Raw genomic sequence first — 13,489 nt, 5'->3', positions numbered from 1 at the left:
ATTTGTGAAAAATGCGATAATAATAATAATTTATGAAAAAAAATTCTTACCATTAAATACTTTCATTCCATATTTTCTTGCTTTTTTGTATTTCTTGGGGTTTCTTCTTCTTCTTTAGGGTTTTTTGATAGTTGGCAAACCAACTTAAAGGTGCATTACTGCCACCGACTGGGCTGGAGTGTGGAACAGGAGATGGGGGGGGCTATATTCTTTTAGCTATTTCTCATTCTTTTAAATAACTGATGATAATTTTTGGGGTTTTGTTTTCAAGTAGAGTTTTTATTTTGTCCTCGGTTGGTTCAGCAACACGCTCCACCATTGTGTTTTTCTCTACTCATGGTATATGAGCTGATATCCCAGTAGTAGAGTAGCCAATCAGAGCACACGATTGCTCATATCCAGTGAATGTGGATAAAATAAATAGCTATATATATTACATATATAGCTCCCTACTGTGCTATATGAAATATAGAGCCACTATTATATACTCTATGTAGCATAACGACCAACATAGGAAGAACAGGAATTCTAGCTAGCTCACCATTTGTGCATTTGGTGCACTACATAAGGTGTTGAAGCCACCTTCAATATTTATGCCCTATGTAGTGCACTAACACCATTGATTCAACTTTTCCATGAACAAAACTAGGATTTAGGACACACAGGACAGAGTGGAGATCCTCTGATTGAGAGTGATTAACCCTGTCAGTCACTCTGCTGAACAAAAGCACTTATGCTATCACTTGATTTGTCAATTTGTGAAGTGCCAATCTTGGAACTTGTTAGTGGTTTCGTTCGTAAAGTGCTAAAAGGCCTCTCGTCTTTTGGCCCCAATATTGACTGGAACAACATTTGGATAAATAGCGTTGGGGGAATTTACTGTTCAGGACTACATTAATCGCTCATGAGGTGGAAAGAAATAGGCGCATCTGGGGAAAATGGCAAAATGTACGGCAGCCCTGAATGAGTGAGTGAACGGGAAAAGAAGAAAATGAAAATATGATCATTAATTCATTTCAGTGATATCACCTCCCAAGCGTTCTGCATCGCTTTCAGGGACAGGTCTGGAGTTGCCTTTTGTTTTACTCATTTATAAAGTTGGTTTTGATGGTGAGAGGGGAAAAAAATGTGATTCATTCATCTACCAGCCATTCCATCTACTGGCATTATTTATTAATGCTAAAAGGCTTCGTGCTTAAGGCATTAGTAATTATGCTTTCTCTCTCCAGCTCTAGCCACAGCGCAGTCAGACCTCGCTTTAGCTTTAATTTCCTTTAGTCTACATAAATCCACCAACTCTGCTTCCTCTAGGTTTATTAGCACCCACCATATATTTTATCTCCTCCAGTGTGGATCATTTATTAATGCGATAAGCACCTCGGGTGATGAGTGCGACCGGCCAGGACATCTTCTGAAACACTTCAGGGGAAACGCAGAGGTGAGGAAGATGACACCGGCGATGAAGACGAGGGTGTGAAAGCAACAGAGGCAGGACGCTGGGGAGGGGGATGCACTTCAGTTGCGCTGGTCCCGTGTAATGTGTAACATTAATGACACGCAAATATAAAGGCCACTTACTGCTTTGACAACAGTGCCCCCTTTATATTAATAATATCTTGAATCATTTATGAACTTTGTTATTAAATTATTCATCATATTATTAATATCGCCACACTGATGGAGAAATTCAACACTCGTCATGGGACTGAAAACAAGAACGAAAAGTCGTCCAGGTCTCCAGAGGCCAAGTAACTCTGAAGGAGCTGGAGAGATCCACAGCTCAAATGGGAGAAGCTGCTCACAGATAACCACGGCCCAGACACTCCACAAAGCTAGGCTTTATGGAAGAGTGGCATGAAGAAAGCTATTACTAAAGAAAAAAAAAACATGAAATCATGTTTGGAATCTCAACAAACGTGGAAAAATCTCTGGTGTGATGAGACCAAAACTAAGTGCTACATCTGATGAACTCCCATGGAGAACCATATGAAGATCCATGGTGGTGGTAGCATTAGCATTAATGAGTAGGAACTGGGAAACTGATCAAGGTTGAGGGCAAGATAGATGGAAAACCTGAGAAGAAAACAGGTTGCAGTCTGCAAGAGAGTTTCTGACAGGACAATGACCCTAAGTATACTGCCAAAGTTGCACTGGAGTTGTTCAAGACCTTCATCTTATTTAAGAATCCATGGCAAGACTTACAACATCCTGTTCACCAACTGTCTCCTTCCTTCCAATCTGATGTAACTTTAGCAAGAACAATGAGCAAATATCTCATGATCCAAATGTGCAAAGCAGATATGGACATAGAGTATCCCAGAAGATTATCAGCTATAACTTCAGCCAGAGGTTATGGACCTTTATATCACAATTAACAATATGCACCTCTAAATGTTGGACATATTGTGTCAATCAAATGGTAAAAATGTTCAAAGGTGGGTGAAGACACTGTATAAATCTGGTCTCCTTCTTCCTCCACTCTGTCTCCGAGTCTCTCCATCAGTAATTAGTGCTCAGTAAATATCCAGCAGTCGTGTAGGTTCACCTTGCAGTGATCAAGAGGAGCTCCGGTGACTCTGAACGTTTAATTATCAACCTAAAGATTAAGATTAGGTGACTGTGCAAGTCAAAGTTTATTAGAAGACTCTTTAAAAAATCGACAAGCTTATCGACGCTCTCGGACGTCTTCTTTTTTGTGTGAAGGGTTATCAGAAGAGAAAAATAGCATTGAGGATCCTTTAAACTTTCAAAGGTCTGAGCTAGATTAAGTTTTACTTTGATTTCTTTGCTCAGGCTTTGAAATGCATGTTTGAGAAGACACGTGGTTGCCGGGTGGTTTGGCATCTCCGTCTCTGTGTCTGGATCGGTAACCAAACCTGACATCAAAAACCACCATTTCAGGCTGCGTATTACTTATTAATGGATTTCAATTTTGAAATATCAAGAAGAAGAAGAAGAAGAAAGAGAGTTAGCATTAGACAGAGTTAGAGAGAGTTTCGTTCCTTGCATTAGAAATGTGCATTGATTTTAGAGGTTATGGAAAAATTAGGCGTATATAGCCGACCAAAGCGTGTGTATGAGAGAAGAGGAAAGTGAGAAAGAGAAACGCAGAGGCCTCTCACGGGTAGGAGAGCTGATCGTTTATGAATGAGGACTCGTCCTGTTCCCACGGAGACAGGTTAATAGGTACGGCTCGTCTCATCACTCAGAAAGGGCCTGAACGCGGCCTCACATATAATTCAGCTGCTAATTACCACGACCAAGATTACAATTTCTCCCTCTGACAGATATTGTCAAATATTCTGCAAAGGCAAATCGATATTTTATCATCTTTTCACATTACTCGGAGTTGGGTTAACAGCATCGAGGCAAGGATGGGGTAAAAGGGGTTTTTTGGGGGGTGGGGGGTTGGAGAGGTACTGATTCTGGGATTCAGAACAATTCACACGCGCGCGCACACACACACACACACACGCACACACACACACACAAGCATTATTTCGTGCCGTATACAGTGTTCTAAATCTAATGCCATCAAAGACCAGATGCAACTTTTTGCAAATCAATTTTTTAACACTGAATCTAAAAACCTCTCTCTCTCTCTCTCTCTCTCTCTCTCTCTCTCTCTGAGTTGATTTCTTTTCTAACCACAGAATTAGCACTAGCATCCATGCTAACTGCACTTTAAATAGATTTCTAATTAACAACTTACGTTCAGTTTATAATTTAAGTACTTTTAAAGCTGGCCTGCCTTTCAGATTTTTCAAGTGTAGGTCATGAAAAGAATTTTCCCCAACAACCAGTTATTTTTGTTTAGTGGATTGAAAGCTACTGAATTTGAATCACAGACTTCCAATTTTATTAGTTTTTTTTTTAAGTAGAACAATTAATGAATTTATCTCCACATGGCCCTAAATTCTCCGCTATTTTTTCCTGCTTCACCATGACCTAATACAAGATACTACGTCATGCATCACGTGGTGGGCTTTCCGTGTTCACGCAAGGCATTGTGGGATACAAATTTGAAACAGGAGAGAAAAATGGAGGACGTGAGTGTGCGAATGAAACGTGAAAGAGCGACTACAGTAACGGAAAGAAAGCGAGAAGAAAAGACGTTATGTTATATACGAAGGAAAGGAAACGCAGGACCAAACTAATAAATATTGGCGCTCAGCGAGCACCTCGGTGTGATCAGCTGTTCGTTTAGCGACAGAATGATGGAACTGTCAGTGCACGCTCAAAGGTAAACCTGTAGATGGCAGTATAAAACCCAAAAGAAGAAGAAGAAGAAGGTAAACCTGTGCATGCGCACACACACGGACTTCCTCTGTCTGCTTGACTGCACCAAGCGAGCAATTTCATGCACATTATTTGCTTTAATCCCCTCAAATTAAATAACTTCCCAGCCACAGAATGGCCTGATATTTTGAGATATTACAGAAATAAACAGATATCACAATGAGCACATTTCAGATGGAACTAAATTTCACTGATTTTATGAAATCGAAAGGCTGTCTAGCTTTAAAGTGACCTTCTTGGTCAGTACAAAAATATCGTTGAAAATAAAGATTCTTCCCATGATCGTCAGATGATGCAACTTCCTGTTGAACATGTGACTTGTGGAATATTCCAAATAATTCAGAGGGGTGAATGTGTTTATGTAACAGGGATGTGTATATGAATTAAAATGCACATTTTTCTATAAACTCTAATGGATGATTCATGGAAAAGTATGTTTCAGGCATGAGGTGTGAAATGGATTCAGACATTACTGCAAAAACAAGAATTTTCAAAACAAGTATTTTAACGATTTACGTATTTCACAGTAAAGTGTAGTTACAGTGAAATGGAACAGGTGGAAGGTTTATTTATCTGAAATATGGACATAGGTTGTTGCGAAAGTCTTAACGTACGATTACTCTAGATACAGATTTTACAGGTTTTTACATTTTACAAATACTTTGTCTCATCTCATGTCATCTCATTATCTCTAGCCGCTTTATCCTGTTCTACAGGGTCGCAGGCGAGCTGGATCCTATCCCAGCTGACTGCGGGCGAAAGGCGGGGTACACCCTGGACAAGTCGCCAGGTCATCACAGGGCTGACACATAGACACAGACAACCATTCACACTCACATTCACACCTACGCTCAATTTAGAGTCACCAGTTAACCTAACCTGCATGTCTTTGGACTGTGGGGGAAACCGGAGCACCCGGAGGAAACCCACGCGGACACGGGGAGAACATGCAAACTCCACACAGAAAGGCCCTCGCCGGCCACGGGGCTCGAACCCGGACCTTCTTGCTGTGAGGCGACAGTGCTAACCACTACACCACCGTGCCGCCCAAATACTTTATATAAATGTAATTTCAGTACAACACAAATTGATTAGATTAGATTAGATTAGATTAGATTAGATTAGATTAGATTAGATTAGATTAGATTAGATTAGATTAGATTAGATTAGATTAGATAGAACTTTATTGATCCCTTTGGGAGAGTTCCCTCAGCGAAATTAAAATTCCAGCATCATCATTACAGGATAAACAGAGAATAGAAAATAGAGAAAACTTCTAGATAAATTAAATTAAGTATTTACATATACAAATATAAAAAAGAATAAGATATGGGAAAAGAAGAAAGAAAAAAGGGGAGGGGAGTCCAGCAGGAGAGATATTGCACATTGTCCAGTATTGCTTTTTGTCAGGCTAGGCTATTGCTCCTTCCCATCCTCTGTCCTCCTGTTACTCCTCCTCCCCCCCAGAGAGGAGTTGTACAGTCTGATGGCATGAGTTTTTAAGTCTGTTCATCCTGCACTTGGGAAGGAGCATTCTGTCACTGAACAGGCTCCTCTGGTTGCTGATGATGGTGTGCAGAGGGTGACTGGCATCGTCCATGATGTTCAATAGTTTGTCCATAGTCCTCTTCTCTGCCACTGTCACCAGAGAGTCCAGCTTCATGCCGACCACAGAGCCGGCCCGCCTGATCAGTTTGTCCAGCCTGGATGTGTCCTTCTTGGATGTGCTGCCCCCCCAGCACACCACGGTGTAAAACAGGACACTGGCGACCACGGACTGATAGAACATCCACAGGAGTTTCCTGCAGATGTTAAAGGACCACAGCCTCCTCAGGAAGTATAGCCTGCTCTGTCCCTTCCTGTACAAGTGGTTGGTGTTGCAAGTCCAGTCCAGCTTGCTGTCCATCCACAGCCCGAGGTACTTGTAGGAATCCACAGCCTCCACCTCGACTCCCTCGATCAGAACTGGTCGTGACCTTGGTCTGGACCTCCCAAAGTCAATGACCAGCTCCTTGGTCTTTGAGGTGTTGAGCTGCAGATGGTTCCTGTTGCACCAGATGGCAAAGTCCCTCACCAGGCTCCTATACTCCTCCTCTCTGTTGTCCCTGATACACCCCACGATGGCTGTGTCATCGGCAAACTTCTGAATGTGACACAGCTCCGAGTTGTAGCAGAAGTCCGTGGTGTACAGGGTGAAGAGAAGAGGGGCCAGCACCATGCCCTGGAGTGCTCCGGTGCTGCTAATCAGTGTGAGACGTGATGTCCTTCAGCCTGACGTACTGTGACCTGTCAATGAGGTAGCTGGAGATCCAGGTGACCAGGCAGGGGTCCACTCGCATCCTGTTCAATTTGTCCTGAAGCATAAGGGGCTGAATGGTGTTGAAGGCACTTGAGAAGTCCAAGAAGAGGATCCTCACTGTGCCATTTCCCTTATCCAGATGCGAGTGGGCTCGGTGTAGCAGGTAGAGGATGGCGTCTTCTACACCAACACCTGCCCAGTATACAAACTGCAGACAGTCCTGGGCATGTTGCACCAGGGGTCTGAGGAGGCTGAGGAAGAGCCACTCCAACGTCTTCATCAGATGTGAAGTGAGTGCCACTGATCGGAAGTCATTCAGCTCACTGGGCCGGTTCTTCTTGGGAACTGGAATAATGCATGATGTCTTCCAGAGGGTGGGCACTCTCCCCAGCTGCAGGCTGAGGTTGAAGATGCTTTGGAGTGGTTCACCCAGTTCAGCAGCACAGGTCTTCAGTAGTCGGGGACACACCTTGTCTGGGCCTGCTGCTTTCCTGGGGTGAAGCTTCCTCAGTTGACCTCTGACCTGGTTTGCAGTAATGCAGTCTGTGTTGAGGTGGGGGAGGAGGGGGCTGCTACGATGACTGGGGGGAGGTGTGTTGAGGGAAGAAGGAGAGATGGCTGCAGTGAGAGGGAGGGTGGGGGGGACGTGGGCTGGTTGAACCAGTTGAAGAAGTCATTAAGCTCGTTCGCCCTCTCCACTGTCCCCTCAACGACTCTGGTCTTTGTGTTGTGGCCTGTGATGGTTTTCACACCTTCCCAGACCTCCCTCATGCTGTTCTCCTTCAGCTTCTGCTCCACCTTTCTCCTGTAGCTGTCCTTAGCTTCCCTCATGTAGCGTTTCACCTCCTGCTGTGCTGCTTTCATCGCCTCTCTGTCCCTGTTCCTGAAGGCAGCCTTCTTCCTGTTGAGGACAGCTTTGACTTCCTGTGTTACCCATGGCTTGTTATTAGATTAGATTAGATAAAACTTTATTGATTCCTTTGGGAGGGTTCCGTCAGGGAAATTAAGAAAATTAGGGTAACACCGTACAGTCTTAGTGGGGGAGACCACGTCTGCACAGAAGTTGAGGTAATCCATCAGACAGTGTATCAGCCCCTCTATGTCCTCACAGTGTGGGCTAAGCAGCACATCCCAGTCCGTGGTGTCATAACAGTCTCTGAGGGCATCTTCCATTTCAGGGGACCACCTCTTGATGGAGCTAGTTGTTGCAGGCTGCCTTTGGACCAGGGGGGTGTACTTCGGCTGTAGACGAACCAGGTTGTGGTCAGACTTCCCTGGTGGGGGAAGGGGTGTGACTCTGTATGCATCCCTTACATTAGCATACAGCAAGTCAATTGTCCTGTTGTTCCTCATTGGACAATCCACAACCTGGTAAAAAGCAGCCAAAGTAGAGTCCAAGGTAGCGTGATTAAAGTCCCCAGAAATTATCATAAATGGCTCAGGGTGCTGTGTCTGCAGCCTTGCTGTGACAGAGTGAATCCTCTCACATGCAGCGGCTGCGGCTGCCCTCGGAGGGATGTAAACACAGATGGTGATCACATAGCTGAACTCCCTTGGCAGATAATATGGCCGCAGGCTAACGGCTAGCAGCTCCAAGTCCGGGCAACATAAGACTGTCTTTATGGAGATATGTCCTGGGGTACACCAGCGGTTGTTCACATAGATGATGAGTCCCCCACCTTTGCCTTTCCTGCATGCTTTAGTGTCTCTGTCGGCTCTCACAGCAGTGAATCCCTGCAGGTCCACGTTAGCGCCCGGTACGAGGTGTGTTAGCCATGTCTCCATAAAGACAAACAAGCTGCTGCCACGGTAAATCCGCTGGTTGTTCAGTGCGGATAGCTCGTCGACCTTGTTCGGTAGCAAGTTCACATTCCCCATGATAACGGAGGGAATGGATGGTTTGCAGCGCCAACACAATTGGCGCTGCAAACACAATTTTGCAAACAAAAGTTTGGCGCAACACAAGACAAACAAAAGTTTGGCGCAACACAATTGCGCCACAATTGTGGAATCACACAAATAATTAACCCCAAGGCCAGTGTGTGATTTCATCTTCATTTCCCCTTCATCAAGTTTGTCACTGATGGCAGTCAGCATTCATTGTTAACAAGATCAATGATCAGTAAGGTGAAGTAATCAGTCGTACCTGATAAGAAAGCAGGATTGCGTAAGGATTGCTACTGTCGCGTTCTCCCTGAGCTCTTTATGGCACTCCTATCTTAAGTGCTATCTAACTCATGTCCCATGAAAGAACTTCACAGCACTGACTTCTGTCTAGTCGTGTTATTTACTTACCCAGAGCTGTTTTTAAGGCAGAAATGATGTGTATACATGGTCTATGATCTATAAAATGGTCTATGAACTATTTTGGCTATTGTTTGACCCAAACTTTTAATCCAAATTAGATCTAATGTTAGTTTGGTCTGTTTACCAAAATGAGATCTTAAAATAAGCCAAAATATTTAAATGAGTTTGACCAACATTTGGTTGAAATTTTGGTCGAGTCCTCGGCAAATTTTGGTTTAAAGTTTGGATTCATTTTGGTTTAGTTTTTGAAAAATTTTGAGTTGATTTTGATTTTTTTTTATTTCATTTTCTCATGTGGTGGCACTTAGAAATTTTTTTAGCTTAAAGCTAGACGGCCTTTCAATTTTATAAAATCAGCGAAATTTAGTTCCGCTTGAAATGTGGTCATTGTGAAATATGTTTATTTCTGTAATATCTCAAAATTTCAGGCCATTCTGTTCTGTGGCTGGGAAGTTATTTAATTTGAGGGGATTAAAACAAATAATGTGCATGAAATCGCTCGCTTCGCGCAGTCAAACAGACAGAGGAAGTCCGTGTGTGTGTGTGTGTGTGTGTGTGTGTGTGTGTGTGTGTGTGCGTGCGCAGGTTTACCTTTGAGCGTGCACTGACAGTTCCATCATTCTGTCGCTAAACGAACAGCTGATCACAGCGAGGTGCTCGCTGAGCGCCAATATTTATTAGTTTGGTCCTGCGTTTCCTTTCCTTCGTATATAACATAACGTCTTTTCTTCTCGCTTTCTTTCCGTTACTGTAGTCGGTCTTTCATGTTTCATTCGCACACTCACGTCCTCCATTTTTCAAATTTGTATCCCACAATGCCTTGCGTGAACGGAGAAAGCCCACCACGTGATGCATGATGTAGTATCTTGAATTGGGTCATGGTGAAGCAGGAAAAACAGCAGAGAATTTAGGGACACGTGGAGATAAATTCATTAATTGTTCTATTTTTAAAAAACTAATAAAATTGGAAGTCTGTGATTCAAATTCAGTAGATTTTGGTCTGGTAAACAAAAATAATTGGGCGTCGGGGAAAATTCTTTTTATGACCTACACTTGAAAAATCTGAAAGGCGGTCTAGCTTTAAGCCTCCATCAACTCTAGACTTGTAATGATTCACATCAGACTGGAGAATTCTCTCGACCAAAATTTGGTCAGGGGATTGCTTTTCATTCCTGAGAGTATAAACCAGACCAAAATTTGGTCAACTGAGCGAGTGTGTAAACCAAAATGTGGCTTTAGGACACAAGTGAAAATCTGGTTATGTCTTAATTTTCCATTAATTTAACTTCATTTCATTTATTTATTCATAAGGACAGCACACATTAATCAACATTTCTGTAAATGTGCCAGTGTTAGCCAGCAGGCTAATTTTCATCTCTAGTCCTTTGAGAAGATGTTTTGATAACCATTGATTGACTAGTAGTTCTTTAAAGCCAAATTTAAAAAAATAAAATAAAATAAACCACTAAACAGAACACCAGGATACTACAGGACACTATAAAATGACAGCAACAACACTAAGACTTGACACCAACCATATTGCCTGACACAAAACCATAAAACATTCAACCACCACAAGTGCAGCAGAAAACATTTTTGGTTCAAGAACAGGGAATAAACCAAATTTAAGTCTAATGTTGACCAAAATCTGGTTTATTCAAGCCAAATTATTTCATACAGGATTTCCTCAGAAATATCCTCACATCACATCGACAGATTAAATGTTTGTGAATAGCGAGCTTGCTATTATGACCAAATTGCTAGCTTTAATTTCAGAACTTTTAGGCTTTTAATTTCATATTTTAAATGTTACGCCAAATCACAAACATCACACCTATCTTGAGCTAGCAAATTCAAATAAAATGTTAAGCAACTCCGTGTTATACTAGCCAACTACTTTAGATAATGTTTAGCTTTTTAACAGTTTGTTGTAGAGCTACATATGTGATATGTTCAGTAAATATTTGGTTGTAACCAGTATTTGATCTTTACTTTAAATTAATATTACTTAGCTAGCTTGCTAAACCTGCAAACTATCATGCTAACTAGCACTCTAAACAACTGCTACTTTGCTAACTTTCTGTTTTGAGTGGAAAATATTGTATTTCTCGGTAGGTTATCATTCTATCCTTTATTTTTACTCTTACAGTTCCGTTGTGTCTTTCTTTAAACTCTTTTTAATTGTAGTATTCATACGTATGTATTCAAAATCATTTATCTAGAATCATATTGAAGGTATTACTTTTGCAGCACTTTGCCGATGAGATTTTATTGACCTGGAGAGAGAGAGAGAGAAAGAGAGAGAAAAGGATGAAACCATCACACTTGTCCATGTTTCGACTGCATCAAGTCCTTAATTCTATTCTTAGTCAAGTGTGTGTGTGTTTGCTAGACTTGCATGTCTTCTCCATTTCCTTAACTGCTTTGACACACATATTTAACGATATCAGCTTGGGGTAAAGCACAGGGTCTCAGGGAACACCACAAGAATGTGATAAGGCCCGAGCTGGAAAAGTGAAGGACACACAACCTCTGTGAATGGATAAACTATTAGCCACGGCTAACACACACTCAGTACTGTGCCAAGAGGAAGAGCAGAATGGGAGCTTTGTGTGCTTGAAAGCATCAAACGCTGATGAAAATCAGAGCAAACTCACTTCTCAAAGCAAATATTTATCCAGTGAGGACACTTACAGATGAAGGACACACCTCATGATTTTAACACTGACTCAGATGATAATAATGTACGACATGAATTCGGTTAAGTCGTCTTTCCTTTATTTTATTTTATTTTATTTTATTTTTAAATGATATAATTATTCATAAAATGGTATTCATATTCAACAGTGGAAATTTCCCCATACCATTTTGTTATTTTTAATGATGAATAATTTCTAAATGACATAAAAACAAGAGTAGAAGCTATTTTAAACATACATAATTTTAAAAACATTTATCCAAATAATCATTGGATAATTCGCAAAATATACACCATAAAAATAACCAAAGGGGGAAAATATATATTTTTAGTTTACAGTCTCTGTATTTTGCTTTGTTTTCTGTTTGTCTATCAGAAATTTCGCATTTCATTATGTAATATTTTTTTCTTTAATTTATGAAGAAATCAATGTTTTCACTCTTTCTACATATTTTGGTAAATAAAATTACTACACTTTTTAAATATTTTTGAAGAAAAAACATATAATACAGTTTTCAAATCCCACAAAATATACAGAATATTAATAAGTATATTTGTCTACGTTATGGACGTATAGTTATATTAACATGAAGTACAATTCATAAATAATTAAAAATGAATCATTTTAGTGTTCACAGTAACAAACCAAGCATTCATGGAAAGCCCAGGTATTTTCCCTGGCCTCTTATGAATGGTATGCCAAAAGTATTGGAATTTCCCCCCTACTTAACACTTTTAATGGATTCTCGTTAAGAGTCTCAGACACAGATTCAAATGGAAGACCCAGAGCACACTATAGCAACCTGGGCGTTCCTTTCTTCACTTGTTGTCATGACAGCAGGGGTGAAAGTTCACTCCTATTTTGTCATGGGTGTCAGACAGCAAGGGTGACATGCTGGGTAATGGCCACCTCATACACATCCCCCCATTTTTCTCTTTCTCGCTTGTTGTTTCATCAGTACAGACTGTAAGGAGTCACGTAGATCTCAACATGGAGCTGGTGTGTGTGTGTGTGTGTGTGTGTGTGTGTGTGTGTGTGTGTGTGTGTGTGTGTGTGTGTGCCATGTAACATGGAACCCAAGTAGACACATCCTCACTGTACAGCAAGAGAGAAATAAAACACTGTAGCGCACAGTGAAACAATTCTTAGACGGAAGGAAAGATCATGACAATATAAGAATTGGGGAAAAATAAGTTAGAGCGTTTATTGCAACAGGTCTGCTCAGAAAACAGCATCGCTCAGATCGAACGTTGAAAACGTTTGGACCTCTAAAGTTGCTGTTCAATTTTTGGTCTCTACTGTTGGGTTTTTTTGATTGAACACGCCCCACTGGGGGGTTTGAAGTAGTTTGCAGGAGGTTATGAGGCCATAGTCATACGTCCCAACTTATCTTGTGTTCTGGAACATTTGAAACGTAACACTGTAGTACATAAGGCGTCTAATCTTCTTTTGAAACGCTAACCTCAGTTTTCTGCTTGTTTCTGTTTATGTAGTGGACTTACAATTGTAACATAAAACCTGGTCAGAGTGATATATAATATAGTCATGCACAAGAGAAACTAGGATTTGAACAAGCAAAAATAAGTATATCAAGTAATTATCTAATAAGTCATTAAAGCTAGACTGCCTTTTAGATTTTTCAAGTGTAGGTCATAAAAAAAAATTTCCCCGACAGCCAATTATTTTTGTTCAGTGGACCGAAAGCTACTGAATTTGAATCACAGACTTCCAATTTTATTAGTTTTTTTAAATAGAACAATTAATGAATTTATTTCCACGTGGCCCTAAATTCTCCGCTATATTTTCCTGCTTCACCATGACCCAATACTAGATACTGTGTCATGCATCACGTGGTGGGCTTTCCCCGTTCATGCAAGGCATTGTG

Source organism: Neoarius graeffei, chromosome 12 (assembly GCF_027579695.1).
Source record: "Neoarius graeffei isolate fNeoGra1 chromosome 12, fNeoGra1.pri, whole genome shotgun sequence".
Classification (NCBI taxonomy): Eukaryota; Metazoa; Chordata; class Actinopteri; order Siluriformes; family Ariidae; genus Neoarius; species Neoarius graeffei.
The sequence above is the reverse complement of the archived record's forward strand: the minus strand, read 5'-3'. Positions refer to the sequence as shown.